Source organism: Lepidothrix coronata, unplaced genomic scaffold (genome assembly GCF_001604755.1).
Source record: "Lepidothrix coronata isolate B3197 unplaced genomic scaffold, Lepidothrix_coronata-1.0 Scaffold29, whole genome shotgun sequence".
NCBI lineage: Eukaryota > Metazoa > Chordata > Aves > Passeriformes > Pipridae > Lepidothrix > Lepidothrix coronata.
Window position 1 is genome coordinate 551,664 of NW_016690209.1, and position 14,206 is coordinate 565,869.

Genomic DNA, 14,206 nt, shown 5'->3' on the forward strand with positions numbered 1-14,206 from the left:
AAATTAGCAAACCTGGAATCAGCGGCTGAGTACAGTGTGATGACATTTAGTTTAACTATGGGGGATCTCATCTGCTGAAATCCACGGGTGGTCTTCCAGTGCTGCTTTTCACTGTGATTGAGTTACAGCTCTCAAATTAGATGCTCCTAGATCAGCTCCATGTTTTCCATAGAAGTGAAAACACAGAGCCTTAGGAAATAGTGTCAGTTACGTACGGTAGCTGCTGGTACTCTTCCAAGTACTGCCAAACTAGCATTTGGGGCAATGCTTTTTCAGAGATGGGTAGAAAGGGGGGCCAGAGCACTCCTGGAGTGAGGGAAGTGAGAGCTTTTGAGGGGGTGACAGACAAAACCCAGAATTCCAGGGGGAATAAAGGAAACCTGGAAAGGTGCAGAGCGATAATCATTCTTGTTCCACTCCAGCTTTCCCCTTTCCAGAATAACTAAACTTTGCTTTCCTCTGCACCTGAGTGAGAGGAAGCAAATTGCTGATTTCCAGTTACCAAGTGCATTTGATAGTAGAGGTCCTGCTGCGAGCCCAGAACTTTGCACCAACAAACTGGTGTGACTGGGGAGAGCTCTGGTAAATGAAATACTCCAGTAACAACATTTTCCAAAACCTGTAAGGTACCAATAGCAGATCACTTCGAGTCACAATGTGTTCTGATAGCAAATGACTGCACCAGAATAAAGAAAAAAAGAAAAGGTTCTTTTCTGGGCTGTAGAGCAAAAGGTTGATTTTTTTTTAATCAACTGCTCACAGTGCTGCTGGTGTTACATTTTAAGCATCTGATTCAGGCATTTGAGTGGAAAGGCGATAAAATCCTTGACTTTGATTGAATTTCCATTGTGGCAAAAGGGAAAAATAAATACAAACAGCATAAAGAAATAAAAAAAGTTACTGTTGGACAAAACTTTCCCCATCATTTTTTAAATCTATACAGATACTGAAAAAAATCTGTTTTTTGGTTTGCTTGAAGGTCAAAATTCAGCTTTTAAGCATTCTTTCAGCAGGCATTATGTTTGAATACTGAACTGCCTGCCAGTTTAAGGAGCACATTTCTTCAATTACATCCAGCATTAGTGCAGATGTTAGGATTTCCCAAGGGACCACTGCAAACTGAAGAAATGCCTTTGCTGTGGTGCTGACAGGTTCTGTGGCATTGCCCTGCCCTTTGCTTGCTTCTGCATTCGGCTGCTGGCCTCATTGATGTAAATAAGAAGAGAATCAAGTATCCAGGCTCTTCTGAAGTCCATATCAAAGAACATTTAAATGATAGACTTCATTGCTTGTACAGCAACTTTAAAAGAAGAATTTTTTTAAAAGCAGTTCCAGTGTAAGGAAAATGAGTAAGTGGGGGTGAAAGTTAAATTTTACACCCTATACAATATAAATGCATCCCCTATTACAGAAGCCTCTCATAATATTTCCTGTAATTGAATTAATTCTATGAAATCAACAGGGGAGAAAAACCCTCTGAACACATTAGGAAGAGGACTACCAGCTTTTATTTATCTACTACATTGTTTTACAGAGGGAGGCACACGTTACAATAGGGATGGCTCAAGTCATGAGCAGGGAATTACCTTTTACCATCACAAGTTTTCCTACAGGTATGTTTGCTTAAAAGGAGCTAAATAAATGGAAGAATTTGAATACCAGCTTTTAGGAGCAAGATAGTATCCTGAGAATATCTATCTATGAGAAACATTTTTAGTTATACTTACCTTAGCAGCCTCCTCAGTCACAAGCTGTGCTGTAAAGCACCTTTATAATAGAAATGGTCTTCTGGATTTCAAGGTCAACGTGAAAACACAGATTTTCTGCATTTTGATTCAAATGTAACTCACATGATTACTGGGGCTCAAGGATTTTTAGGAGAGATGGAGGCAGGAAGAGCTTTCATAAAAGCATTAAAATGGGTGAAAATTCATGTGTAATTGTTAAACTGCACTAAAGAGCAGAGAATACAGACATAACACACAAGATCTGATTTTCACTATCTATTGGCTTATTTCATTAATGGCACTACCAAATGCTTAGTAAAAACCTTTTGTTGTTTGGAAGAAGGTGGCTGGAAAGTGGTCAAATGATGTACACCTTAGAGACAAAGACCAAGGAAGGTGAGATGGTGCAGGCTGTATCTGTGATAATTACTTGAACAAATCCGACCTGCCTGGCACTCAAGGGTAGAGGCAAGCTTTTTCTGTCTGGGCAGGTGTCATATGTATCTCCAGCACACATTTTAGCAGCCAGAATTTGCTTTTAATCTCCCAGATGACATTTGGTGTGTCAGGACAGTGAATTCTGTCTTGATCCTGATAGTTCCTGTCATTCAGCAACTGCTGGGTGGCAGCTGGACAGCATGAGCAGCACAGCCCAGAACAAAGCCAGCAGCATGTGGGGATGGTCAATCCCAGGGAGGTGCCACAGGGCCCTCCAGCTTCCAAGTGTCCCCAAGACAGAGATGGGATGTTCACCTGACTGTCACTCCTTGATGGTGAGGAGTTTTGAGCCCACAGCAGATGAACAACTTCTGACTTTGGGAAATCCTTCTTAACTGCACGTGCCAGTCCCCAACACACAAGTGAGGTTCCCTTGAGTGCGGGAAAGGGGACGGTGCACAGAGCTGCTGGAGAAAAGTGGCAGCTTTTTCCCTGAAGGAAGTGTACCATATGTGGACCTCACACATCCACACATATGGACATGTGGCATGTCCTGGACACCCCTACCTTGTCAGGGTGTGGGATGTGGGTGGGAAGCCACCCACCCACATTAGGCTGCCCAGGCACAGCCTTGCAGTTCCCCCCGGCAGCTGTGGGGATCAGGATGGTTCTGAAATAATGGGATTTGGAAAGGTTTTTGAGGCCTGAGTTCTGACTTCTCCTGGATCTGCCCTGGTCACCAAATCTGGACAGTTGTTCAGTGAGGTGGTCAGATGAACCCACCTGCATAGGAGAAGCTGTTCAGTGCCAGACCTCTCACTCACTCTCACAGAAAGGAAATTCTCACTCAGTATTTTGCACTGGAACTTCAGTACTGAGATGGGTATCTTCCAGGAGCTAATACAAAATAACTTCTCACAAATGGCCCAGCAACCCAAAATCTATTCCTGCAGCCTGAAAATTTCAGTGTGTTGCCAGCTCACAGCTTTGCTGTCACCAGTTCCTTAAGGCAGTTTTACCCAGCACTGTTGAAAAGGAAAACATTCACTGTGCCCTGGGGGAAATGAAGCATGGAAGTCCTGTTATCACTGACAGAAGTTTTGTTTCTAATTCCCCATCTGCTCTTCTGAATGTTAACCTACAGTAGCGGCACATTAAATGATAAATAAGGATTCCAAATAGGAGCCAACAAATAGTAGTCAGATAGGCTGGTGGTGTCTGCAAGAATGTGATGTGGACATTCATATTTTAAGAAAGAGAAATGAAACAAAAAAATAGTGTTGCATAACAATAAAGGGAAAATGCTAACACAGAATAGGACAAAGTAATGGTCAAAACTGGATTTATCTTTTTTAACTTTAATCCATATAGGATCCTTCACAGCTCCTCATTCCTATTCTTATTATTACTTGTGTTTAGCAGCTGAATAAAATAGCAGTCAAGGCAAGAAATATGGGAAGAGAGTAATAATGTGATGCATAGTGTTAACTTGCTGATTTTGGAAATATCCATTTATCTTGGTTAAATAAAAGCTTAGCCCAAGTAGTAAGTCAAGTAATCATGATTAGGGAGAGAAAAAGACATTCACCTCCTTGGAAACTCAATACTCTTCAACAGTAATAGCACTGCAGTGACATTGTTCGAAGCTGGACATTTGCAGTAATTAATATAGATTATTGCCATCTGAGGAATGGAAGTATCTGTGCTTGCTCCTACCATTGTTTTAATTTCAGACCAGTTGTGAGACCAAAAATACTTCGGGTTTTTGTTTCATGGACACAGCCCCTTCACTGTTCAGGCCATCAGAGGACAGCAGAGATTTTGTTCTCTTTATTGGTTCAAAGCTGCATAGAGGGCATATGTACACTGTTCTCTCTTAGAGAGACTTTGCCTTTGTTCTTTCTCATTATCTTTTTTCCTGACTCTCAAGAAAAATTGGTTTTATGCTAAAAAGTATATTACAAGAACACATCTATTAAGAGATTCATGAACTCTCAAGCTGTTGTTTTTCTAAGGAGGATGAATCTGCATCTGTATTGTCCAGTGTATCAGGCACCGAATTCATCTGCAAAGCAGGTGCTTTAGTGCTCACACTGATTTCTGACCTATTAGCCTGCTGCAGCACTGCATTAACCTGAGTGCATCAGCCTTGTCTCAGAGTCCATCAACTCTTCGACTCACCAGATTTCCCATCCACCTCACACCACTACTTCTGTGCATTTCATTACTGCCTTGCTGCAATATGCAGCTGTTCCTGCTCTTTGTGGTGTGGGCACATCACTACTATCTGTGTTGTGTTCCCTGTCTTTCTAATACTCTGCCTTAATGTGACCCACTTAATTTCTAACTTTCTCCCAGCCTTGCTCATCAGACTGGGTTTGATCTGTATCCTAACCATGAAGGACTCCATTAGAAAGGCTTCCTCCTTGCACTAGAAATGCACCTTCCCTGTAGGAATTAGGATTTTGCATTGTTTTTCTAATCAGCCAGTTGGCTTCTGTCCCTAGTATGTGACTTGGACATCCTTACTCTCACTCCACAGCCTATTACAAAAAATATCTGGTCATATATCAGCAGGAGTTCCTGACTGGTAAGCATTAGCTTGCTACACCATGTTTAGGGGTCATCAGAAAATATTGCTACCACACTATTCCCACCTAGGTGCTCTATTTTGCTGTGAATAGCAGAACTAGTCAATGGAGAGAAATCTCTTCCATTCAGTTAACATCTTAATATTGAGCTCATTGTTAAAACAACAGTTCCTCGCCACTAATCAGCGAAAAGCAATCAGGCAGGGCAAACAGGGGGCTCCAGAGGACACATGCATGAGTTCAATGGTCCACAGAGCTGTAGCCACGTTGCACACGACTTAGACTCAAGAGCCAATAGGCAGCTACACCTGCAGAATTACGTTTGAAAAAATGAGGACACTAAGAATATTAATTTTCTGTAAAAATTACGTGACATGTATGCAGGAAAAAATATGTCTGGAGTTTTTCTACAGCACTTGGGCACAAAATTTTGCTTTGTGAATTTGACACAGCAATTGATCATATTCAACTAAGAGGGCTACAGATGGTGAAGTCTGTGTTCTGAAAAGATGACAAACCACCGCAGAGTGCTTATGATGCAAAATTTACCCTTTTGTAATAAGACAAAGAGGAAAGATGCTCATGAGAACTAAACTGGGTGTATGCTTTTACCAGACAGTTGTTTATTTCCCAGCTCCATGACTCTGTATCAGTAGTATTGTGGTATTATATCTGTCTTTTCCTATCAAGCCATTTCCTTAGTTTCAAAGGAGACAAGTAATTTCTACTCAGTGTCTGTCATAACCAGATTTCTAAGCTGGCATGGCAGGACTATTCGCAACCTATTTGTAGACATCTCTCTGCATCCAGAGATCCTTCAGCAGGTCCCAGAGACCAGTGGTAATGGAACACAACTGCCAGCCAGCTAAAGACCCAAGCTCATGCTCCTCTTGTTCCTCCAATCCAGCAGTCTCTGACATTTAGATCTCAACAATCTATTCCTTGCGTACGCCAGCAGATTTAATGCAGCACTGTTCACTGACAGCCAGGGAAGCTAAACCGGCACAGTTAAATAACTTGCTTGAATTTCCAGTTCACATTGGCAGCACTCATGGTCCTCCTCCCTGGTCACTGTTTTGGATCAGATCCTTTACGAACTGGCCTGCGCAAACATGGTGCAAAAGCAGTTGCCTGCAATGGTGAAGTAACTTTACCCCAATACCCAAAGCAGAGAGCCAACCTCCTTACTGGGGGAGCAGCGTGGGCTGAAACACTTGTCTGAACCAGGGGTGAAGCCAGGGAAGAGCTTTTTGCAAATCATGTCCTTGCTCAGTGTCTCTGTGTCACAACTGTACCTTTGCAATATTAACATGGCCATGGTCGTGGTCTTTAGTAAGATGAGACATGTGAAACCTCAGTAGTGGTCTCGTATTGGTGCCAACTGCCCACCCGTTAAGGAGTGCACACGTCCGGCCAGCTGTGCTCTGCTAGACCCTCATAAAAATTAACAAGAACTCTAAATGCAGGCTGCTGTATTTTGCCACAGAAAATAAAGCCAAACAACAGCTAAAACTGGGGGGGGGGGGGAAAGGGGAGCAGAGAAGGCAGACCAAAGGCAACATAAGAGTTGTATTTATTTTCTAATCCCATCTCTTTTAGTGTCTGTGATGAGCGCTGTAACTAAAGGAATCTAACTGAATTAGAATTTCAATATGTCCTGAGCAGATTGGAGCTGTTTCCATTCATGAGCAGCACGTCCCAGCTGTAATTGCCTGCTCGCTTATCCACATAGCTCTTTACAGCTAATCCAAATGCAGACTCAAAAATAAATAGTGCCAGAGCATTCACTTCCCGCTGGGCAGTAGTTTTAGCTCGCCTCTGCCTTTGCTTTGTTCCGGATGGTGCTCTCGATGGCAGAGGGGCTGACTCAAAGGAGATAAAAGATGATTGACCTGCTCAAGAAAAGCCACTCCTGCTGTATCTGCCCTGCCTGTTTTGTGCTTTTCCTCTGGGTGCTGCTTTGTCTCTGTTTATTTTTCTCTGCCCTCACCTCTCTCCCAAGCCACATCGCTCCTGCAATCTACTTCTCCTTCGTGGCTTCCCTAAAAGCTGCTGGTGTCCTCCGTGTCCCCAGAAGCACATCACCCTTCCTATCTGTGTGCTCCTACCCACAAACACACCACCAGGATTTTAGCACTGAAATTAAGCTCCCTCTTCGGGGATACTTAAAAGCCATGCACTTCTCAGACTAGGTCTTCTCTAGAGGGGTATAAAGCTGAGGCACAGTTGCACAAAGCTGGACAAGGTGTCCCCATGGATGGGACTTGGCACAACCACAAAGCAAGGCTCTGCCTTTGCTCTCTGACATGGGAATCTGTACGTGTGTTGGCTCTCATCCCTCCTCACTGGGTGGAAGGTGGTTGTCCACCATTTGTCAGGCTGTTTTTTCCACTACAACCACCCCAGACTTCCTGGAAGCCTTTGACCAAGTCTCAGCAGCCTCTGTGCCTCTGTCCATCACTTGTAAAACAGCAGTGCCAACACCCCGTTGCTTCACAGTTTGTGGTGTAAATCCCAGGTCCCTGAGATGACAATGGTGCAGGGGCATAGAAGCTGAGTAAGAAGCCACTTCAGCTTAGTCAGAGGTGTCCAAATCCCACCATGGAATCAATTGTTCTTAAAAATAATATTTTTAGTGTCCAAAAGAGCCTTGCCTAAGACTTAATCAAGTAGGTACCCACAAAATCTCAGCTGGAGAGAAGGTCATTCCCTCTTGATGACCATCAAAGAGACTGATCTCAGCATGGAGCTAGAGCTAGAAACACCTCCCTGGGAGCAGAGAAGCAATGCCTCCACCTCATCTCCTTTCTCTCACTCCCTCTCCATTTCCTACTGGTTTGTCATGGCATGACCACAAGCCACAGAGCATCTTCACTGTCACTCACATGCTCTTAGCCAGCCAGCCTGGTCCAGGGCCATATAGCTCTTCTGGTGCAGTGCAGTACCCAAGGTGATATATCCCTCTGCAATGGCAGAGAATTGCTCTAAGATTTAAAGGAGAGCATCAAGTGAGGTAGTGCAGCACTTTCACTGCCTTCATTCTTATCCCCAGGATCCTTCTCCATCAGTGTAATACTACCTGTCTTTGGCAGGGCAGATCTCCCTATAAAACTCTCTGGCTCAATTGGATAGGAGTTGCAAGGGACTGACCCAGCACTTGCCACTGCTGCACCCCCTCCCAGAGCCAGCCCATTTTATGCCACTTTGTGCCCTTCTCCAAAGCCAGAGAGCAGCTGAGATGATGAATAAAGTGCTTGTCCAATGTGTCACTTGCTACGTTAATTCCAATTCAGCACAGAAAGCTAAAAATGTTTGCAGAATCCTGACAGGCAAAGGGGACAATTATCCTCAGCTGCTCCTCACAAATGTTGATCCCCGTGACTGCAACATGCCAAGGGAGGCATTGCCTCGTGCTTGGATTGCAAACTCACCAGCACCAAAACACAAGGATGGTAATAAGGGCTGACTCTCCACTGCATGCTCTGCTACGAGATGAGCTGGAAGTGTCCTTTGCCAAGTACAGCAATGGGACCAGCACATCCCTTGTACGGATGAGGAAGCTGAGGCTGTAGTGTCAGACTGCTCCAAGGCAATCAGAAGGTCACCAAAGAAGTTGTGACTCTCTTGCAATGACAGACAGTAGCTCCCTCCTTGTAGCTGACCTGGAGACACAGGAATTTCTTTTATAAGTTGCTGTTTCAATCAACTAAATCAGAATAATTAAGACTATGACAGTGTGGCCAAGGTAAGTGAAATGAGTTGTCACTGGGACAGTAACACATAGGAAAAGGCACTGGGGGGAAAAGAAAAAAGAAAAAAAATAAAAGAAAGTTGGAAAAGGAAGTTAAAGTTAAAAAGATCAGGAAGAATAAAGACTATAAAGTCTACAGCCATGCTGAGTGGGCTGTTTAGACTCGTACTAGGAAGGTAGCTCTTGGGGAAGCCTAGGGATGAAAGGCATCACTAAATGGGAAGGTTTGAAAGCTTTTTCAAAACGCAGAAAGTCAGCACTGGAACGAAAAACATCATGAAATGGAAACCTGGAAGCTTCAGAGGTTACATTGGAATACTTAATTTTGAAGTGTGAACATAATGCGTATTGTCATGTAGCAGAGATACAGATACCTCAGCCTTTCTGAATATCTCTCCTACTCCTCTGTATACTGGGGAGAGGGAATTAACAATTGTGAAGGATGACTTCACGTTAAAAGAAATTTTGCCTTTGAAAACAAACCCAAATGCCACTGTGTTCCACACACAGCTTTCATTTTCACTGGCAGCCCCATGGTCTACCTTTGGACATAAAATGTCCCAGACGTGCTTGTGACATGGGAGCCCAGCAAGACCACCCTGTGTCCAGGATGTCTCCCTCTCATCTCTGAGCTCTAGGGAGGCTTAGGAGAAGGGTCAGAAATAGAGGTGAATCATTAATGAAGCATCATTAGCCATCAGTCCTCCTAAACTCTTGTCAGTACATTAACACCAGCTGCCCATTGTCCATTTTCCCCTTGCCATAATGAGGAACCCCAAATTCAAGGTCATCTGCCAGTGGAATTAGTCAGTTAGTGCAGCTGGAGCTCCTGAGATGCTGCAACAAGGGCAGTAATTTATGTCCCTCTGTCCTGCACCAGGCCTATTATCCTGGGAAGCAGCAGAGTCCAGTCACGAGGCAGAAATACACCATTTGATATTGCTGTTGCTGCTACACAATTTAGAGCTGCTACTGCCAGAGCCTTAAACGTTCCCTAAGTGGTGACTGTCTTCTGCTAATGCAGATGCATTTCTTTTGTGAGTCAGCTTACTGCTGTTCTTGTTGGTCTATGCTTGCTTTCCTTCCATTTTGGATGCAGACAAGGTTCCTGGGTCCAGCTCTTTCATTATTTCAATACCAGGACTGGAAAACTCCCCTGGATCATCTCCTGAATCAGACAGGAGCGTCTTCATACAGTAGTTATCTCCACCACTCTGCCTGGGAGATTGTACCATGCTCTAAGGCACCTAAATGCCAGATTACCCCCCAGTCAGGCTACACTTTACATAAAAAATTCAACAGGCCACTTTATTTACTCTCTTATCCTTCATCACACAATACTTCTCTCTGTTTTCTGGCTCATCAAAGCCATAGGAGAACATGCTATCATCAGACATAGGCATACATAAGACCTATTGGGACATAAAATCTAATTGCCCATACTCAGTGAATTCACCTCAAAGTGAACCACTATCTCCTTGCAGGTTGCCTTTGACGCTTGGTTTCTGTCTCTTCCTTATCCCATGGGTGATGGTGAGTGGGACCATCCCAAAAAAAAGGTCTATCCAGTCATGAGAGAGATCAAATATCTCCCCTTCCTCAACAACAGCTGCTCTGTCTGTCCATGAACAGGCACAGGTAGCTGTGTGGTGACACTGGGAAGGGTTAATATGTGGACTAGTAGGAAAACTTTGGGGTTCACAGAGAGCTCCCTTGGGGTTCAAATGAATCCTCTGTCTCGGAAGCATCCAGCATCCAGAGCACTTGTCAGCACAGACAGTGCTGGATGTGGGTGTATTCAGACAAAGCTGAGGTGGTCAGTCATTATGTCTTTAAGTGAATGCTTTTGTTGCCTTTTGATGACTCAGGGTGTCTTTTATGAGGTAAAATTAATGCAAGTGCTCCTCTTTTTACAGTGGCCACACTGCCCAGGAAATGAAATGCCATAAGGGGAGCAAAGCTCATTAGTTTGGTGTTGTAAATGGTTCTCCAAGGTCTCAGAAATCCTATGATTAACATAAACATAGACAGAGGCAATTACCAACAAACATATATATAAACCCCAGCTTTCCATCTAGAAACATGGTCTGCAGTATCCCTCTTTGTCTGTTCATAGATGTGGGGACCGAGAGGTAAGGGACTTTTCGTACCAATCGTGACATAACCCAAAACCTGAGGAAGCCAGCTCAGGGTGAAAGTGAGGACTACAGAGCACATAACAGAGTTCCCGAGGTACTAGCTAAGGGATCTTGCGATTCATCCTCAGAATTATAACCTTTTTTGGAGAAAATTGAAGCAAATCCTATCCTGGCATGTTTTTTTCACACTGAAGTCCTCTCTCAGGCGGTTGCTGTCAGGTGGACTTCTTAGGACAGGGCAGAGCAGTTCTAATCTTATAAGAAATATCTCAAGTCTTCATCTTGCTATAGCTGGAAAAGTGTAAATCTTGTCAGGTTTTCTAGAGAGTTCCAAGAGATCCACCAGAAGGTAATGTTCAAGAGGAGAATGAGAACAGGGGAGGATGGGAGGAGTGGGTCAGCCACGGGCAGGCTGTGTAGGCGTAGCAGGCCCACGTATTTGTGGGAGATTGTGCGCTTTTTACCATGTGTTTCTCTCTTTAACCTTGTGCATTTATTCAGAATAGCCCCAAACATGAAGAATGAGGTGTGTTTTGTAAAAACCAAGGCTTGGTTCTCCTGTCTCTGTGGCAACCATGTCAAGAGACAACTGTGTTGTTGCCACAAGGGCAAATAGTGAAGGAGACAGGGATGTTTGGGCAAGGTCAGGCAGAAAGCCCAGAGTTCCAGCTCTAACAAAAGTCATACCAAGTACAGGAGTTTATGAATAACCTGCCCTATAGGAATATCCCCCACAGACTCCTGGTAGTCAAAAAGCAGCTTGAAGCATCTCTTCTACTCTGTTTTTAACAGATATTGTCATGACTTTAAATGCTCCGTCCTACAGTAATGAGTTTTGCAGGCTGATTACTTGTTGCATGATAAAAATAAGTTGCCAGCAGCTGACTCAGAGAGGCAATGGGCAAAAAGAGAAAAAAAAAAAAAAAGAAGTAGTGCTACTTGTTTTCTCAGAAAAGAGAGAAGGGGCAGGGAAGGAAGAAGGTTTACAAACCTGCCTTGGGACTAACCCAGGGGAGGAGAAAAGCATGGAAGTTTGTTAACTGACCTGGTGGGGCAGGACATGGTCATGTAGGTTGCAACTGTTTTAAGTTACATGTCCTCCAAAAGTCTTCCAAAGGAGGTCTTGGAGACTTTGTGTTGTTACTGGTCCCCAAAAGGTTCTTACCTTACATCCAACCCCTGCCTAAAGGAACTATGGGCTTTAGTCGCTTACATCTGACCTCTGGAGTAGCTGCTATGATGTCATCAGTGTCACAATTTTACACAAAATTAGGTGTTCAATTGTGTGTTAAATAGTGGTAGTTAGCTTGGATTGCCCAACTAATGAAGCAGGCAGCATTAATGTTGTCACATATGGACTGCTCCAGGGCACTGGCAATATGAGGGAGTCTGAAATCACTCCAACTTAGTGGGAAGAGAGACATCCCTTTTTCTCCTCTGGCATCCCCTCAGTGGGACAGATCCCTCTCACCCAGCTCTCACCCCAGCAGTGCCCCTGCAATTTGCTCTGGACATTACAAATCTGCCTCCCTGCCCAGGCAGTCTTGCCCAGGTGTCCCTGTAGGCTCAGACAGGTGGCAGAAGCTGCTGATCACCTCTAACATGTGCCCAAGTTTTGCTTAATTAAGAACAGACTCTCTAATAGCATTCATCACCATCTCCTGATGGCTCTGGGACCACTCAGACTGTGGCAGCACAACCAGCCAGGCTTTTCTGTCATGCCATTTATGTGTGACATCCTAGAGGGTGCAGTGGCAAATATAGATTTTTATTTTCCAGCATTGAGGGACTCAGCCTGGGACAGACTCAGTCCAGCATCCAGTCTGGTCTCCGGGCCCTTGGGTAGTTGCTCTGAGCCCTCCTGCGTGGCTTGGTGCAGAAACACCAGCTGGGTGGTCACTGTGGTGCTGCCTTAGGTAATGTGGGTGCAAATCTTACCTACCAGAGTGAGGATTAGACCCAAGGTCTTACAACTGAAATTTCTGACCAATATGACTGTGAAAACATTTAGTTGATGGCTACATTGGTTAGATCCTGGAAGATGCTACTTCACCTTCTAAACTGTAGTTATTTCAGGGAGGAAGTGCTTCCTCTTGTTGTTTATTCCCCAGTACTTAACTACAGTCGTTTTAAGGAAAGAAGAGTCTTTTTTGGCTCTCAGGCTGCAGTGATGACCACAGTCAGGGAATGGTCTGGGGGAGATGCTCCTCCTTTCTCCACCCTTCTTTTTGACCACCTTTTTGTCCAATTTGCTGTTCACAAATGCAGTACAGAAGCTTTGTCAAATATTGCCACCTCTTATTTTAAGCAAATCTCAGTCCCAAGACAGCATTTCTGAGCATGGCAGCAGGATCCCAGCAGGGAGGAGGTGACAGGGCCACCAGTTTGGCCCAGCCAGCTGCCCAGCTGGGGTATGAGTTTGGCATGGGGCTGCACCAGGGATCCTGTGGTGGAGCTCTGGGTTAATTCCAATTGGAGAGCCCAGTGCCTTGGCACCTGTCTGCCTGTCTGCATATGGATGGATTTTGGCTCCTGTCCACGTCAGTCTTCCCCTGCAGCCACCTCTACAGTATTTAAGTATTCTTCTGGTTCACCACTATGCAAATATTGAAATTAGCCCTTTGCATGATTATGTAGATAGTGACATTACAGACTTCTTCAGATCATGTGCCTTCTCTGCTGACAGCATCAACCATCAGGTTTATTTTTCAGTGAGTTAAAGAATGGCCCCTAGTGTATAAAAAACTTCACCACTGAAGTATTTGGTATTTGGAATATTTCTTTTTTTTCCCTTAAGCTTTTATCTGAATACATTAAAACCACAAAGTGCTGTGCTGTGAAATAATGCAAAATACAGCCCTCACAGAAAGGGTGCAGTTCTCAGAAACGGAGATTTTTAACTGAGCCTCACTAAAACCAGGAGGAGATTAGAAGGGGCTATGAGGGGAGCCATAGCCTCAATAGCAAGTCCAATATGGCCTGAGACCCTGAGAGAAGGCAGTAGGTGTCACATCCTGCAGTTAAACATAGACACCCCTGGGCAGGGATCGAACTGGTCTGGCTAAATGGCCTCAGGATAGTAATTTCTCCATGGGAAAAGACATCTTTGTCACATCAGTTACATTTCCACAAAACGCTGCGTTTACATCTCATACTTGTGCCTCATTCAGACACCTTCCCTGAGAACCTCATCTTACTGAGAGCTGCAGAACAACCAAAACCCTGTAATGAGTGTGTATGTTCTTAAACCATAGCCATTTTGTCTCCCAGAAATACTGCCATAAGAACACTAGATGCAGGTATTACCATTTCTTTACTGATGATTTCTTGCCCATGGTGCAAATCCTTTGCAGTGTGGAGCACAGCTAAGCCTGATTAGCCAGCCTCACCTTTTACCAGTGGGGCTAATGGGGTTTATTCTCCATTCTCACTTGCTAATCTCTCATCCCCATTAGTTTACATCTCACCTTGAGTTAAAAAACAGTTCGTCTTCAGAGCACACTGGGCATGGCCACAGGAGACTTGGCACGCTGGATGTTATGTGGTCTGCCACGTTGGATG

General features: G+C 44.3%; 1 protein-coding gene across 9 annotated transcripts in view; it reads left to right on the plus strand.

Moving 5' to 3' along the window:
* The window catches only part of LOC108495283 (calcium-activated potassium channel subunit beta-2), a 142,714-nt gene that overhangs the window by 112,650 nt on the left and 15,858 nt on the right, over nucleotides 1–14,206 (plus strand). Inside the window, exon 1 of one of the 9 annotated variants that reach the window (XM_017810839.1) lies at nucleotides 1,597–1,613. The exons of the other annotated variants lie outside the window; for them this stretch is intronic. The gene's annotated coding sequence lies outside the window, so the exon portion shown is untranslated. Of the gene's footprint in view, nucleotides 1–1,596; nucleotides 1,614–14,206 lie in introns of those variants that run through there. 9 annotated transcript variants of the gene reach the window in all.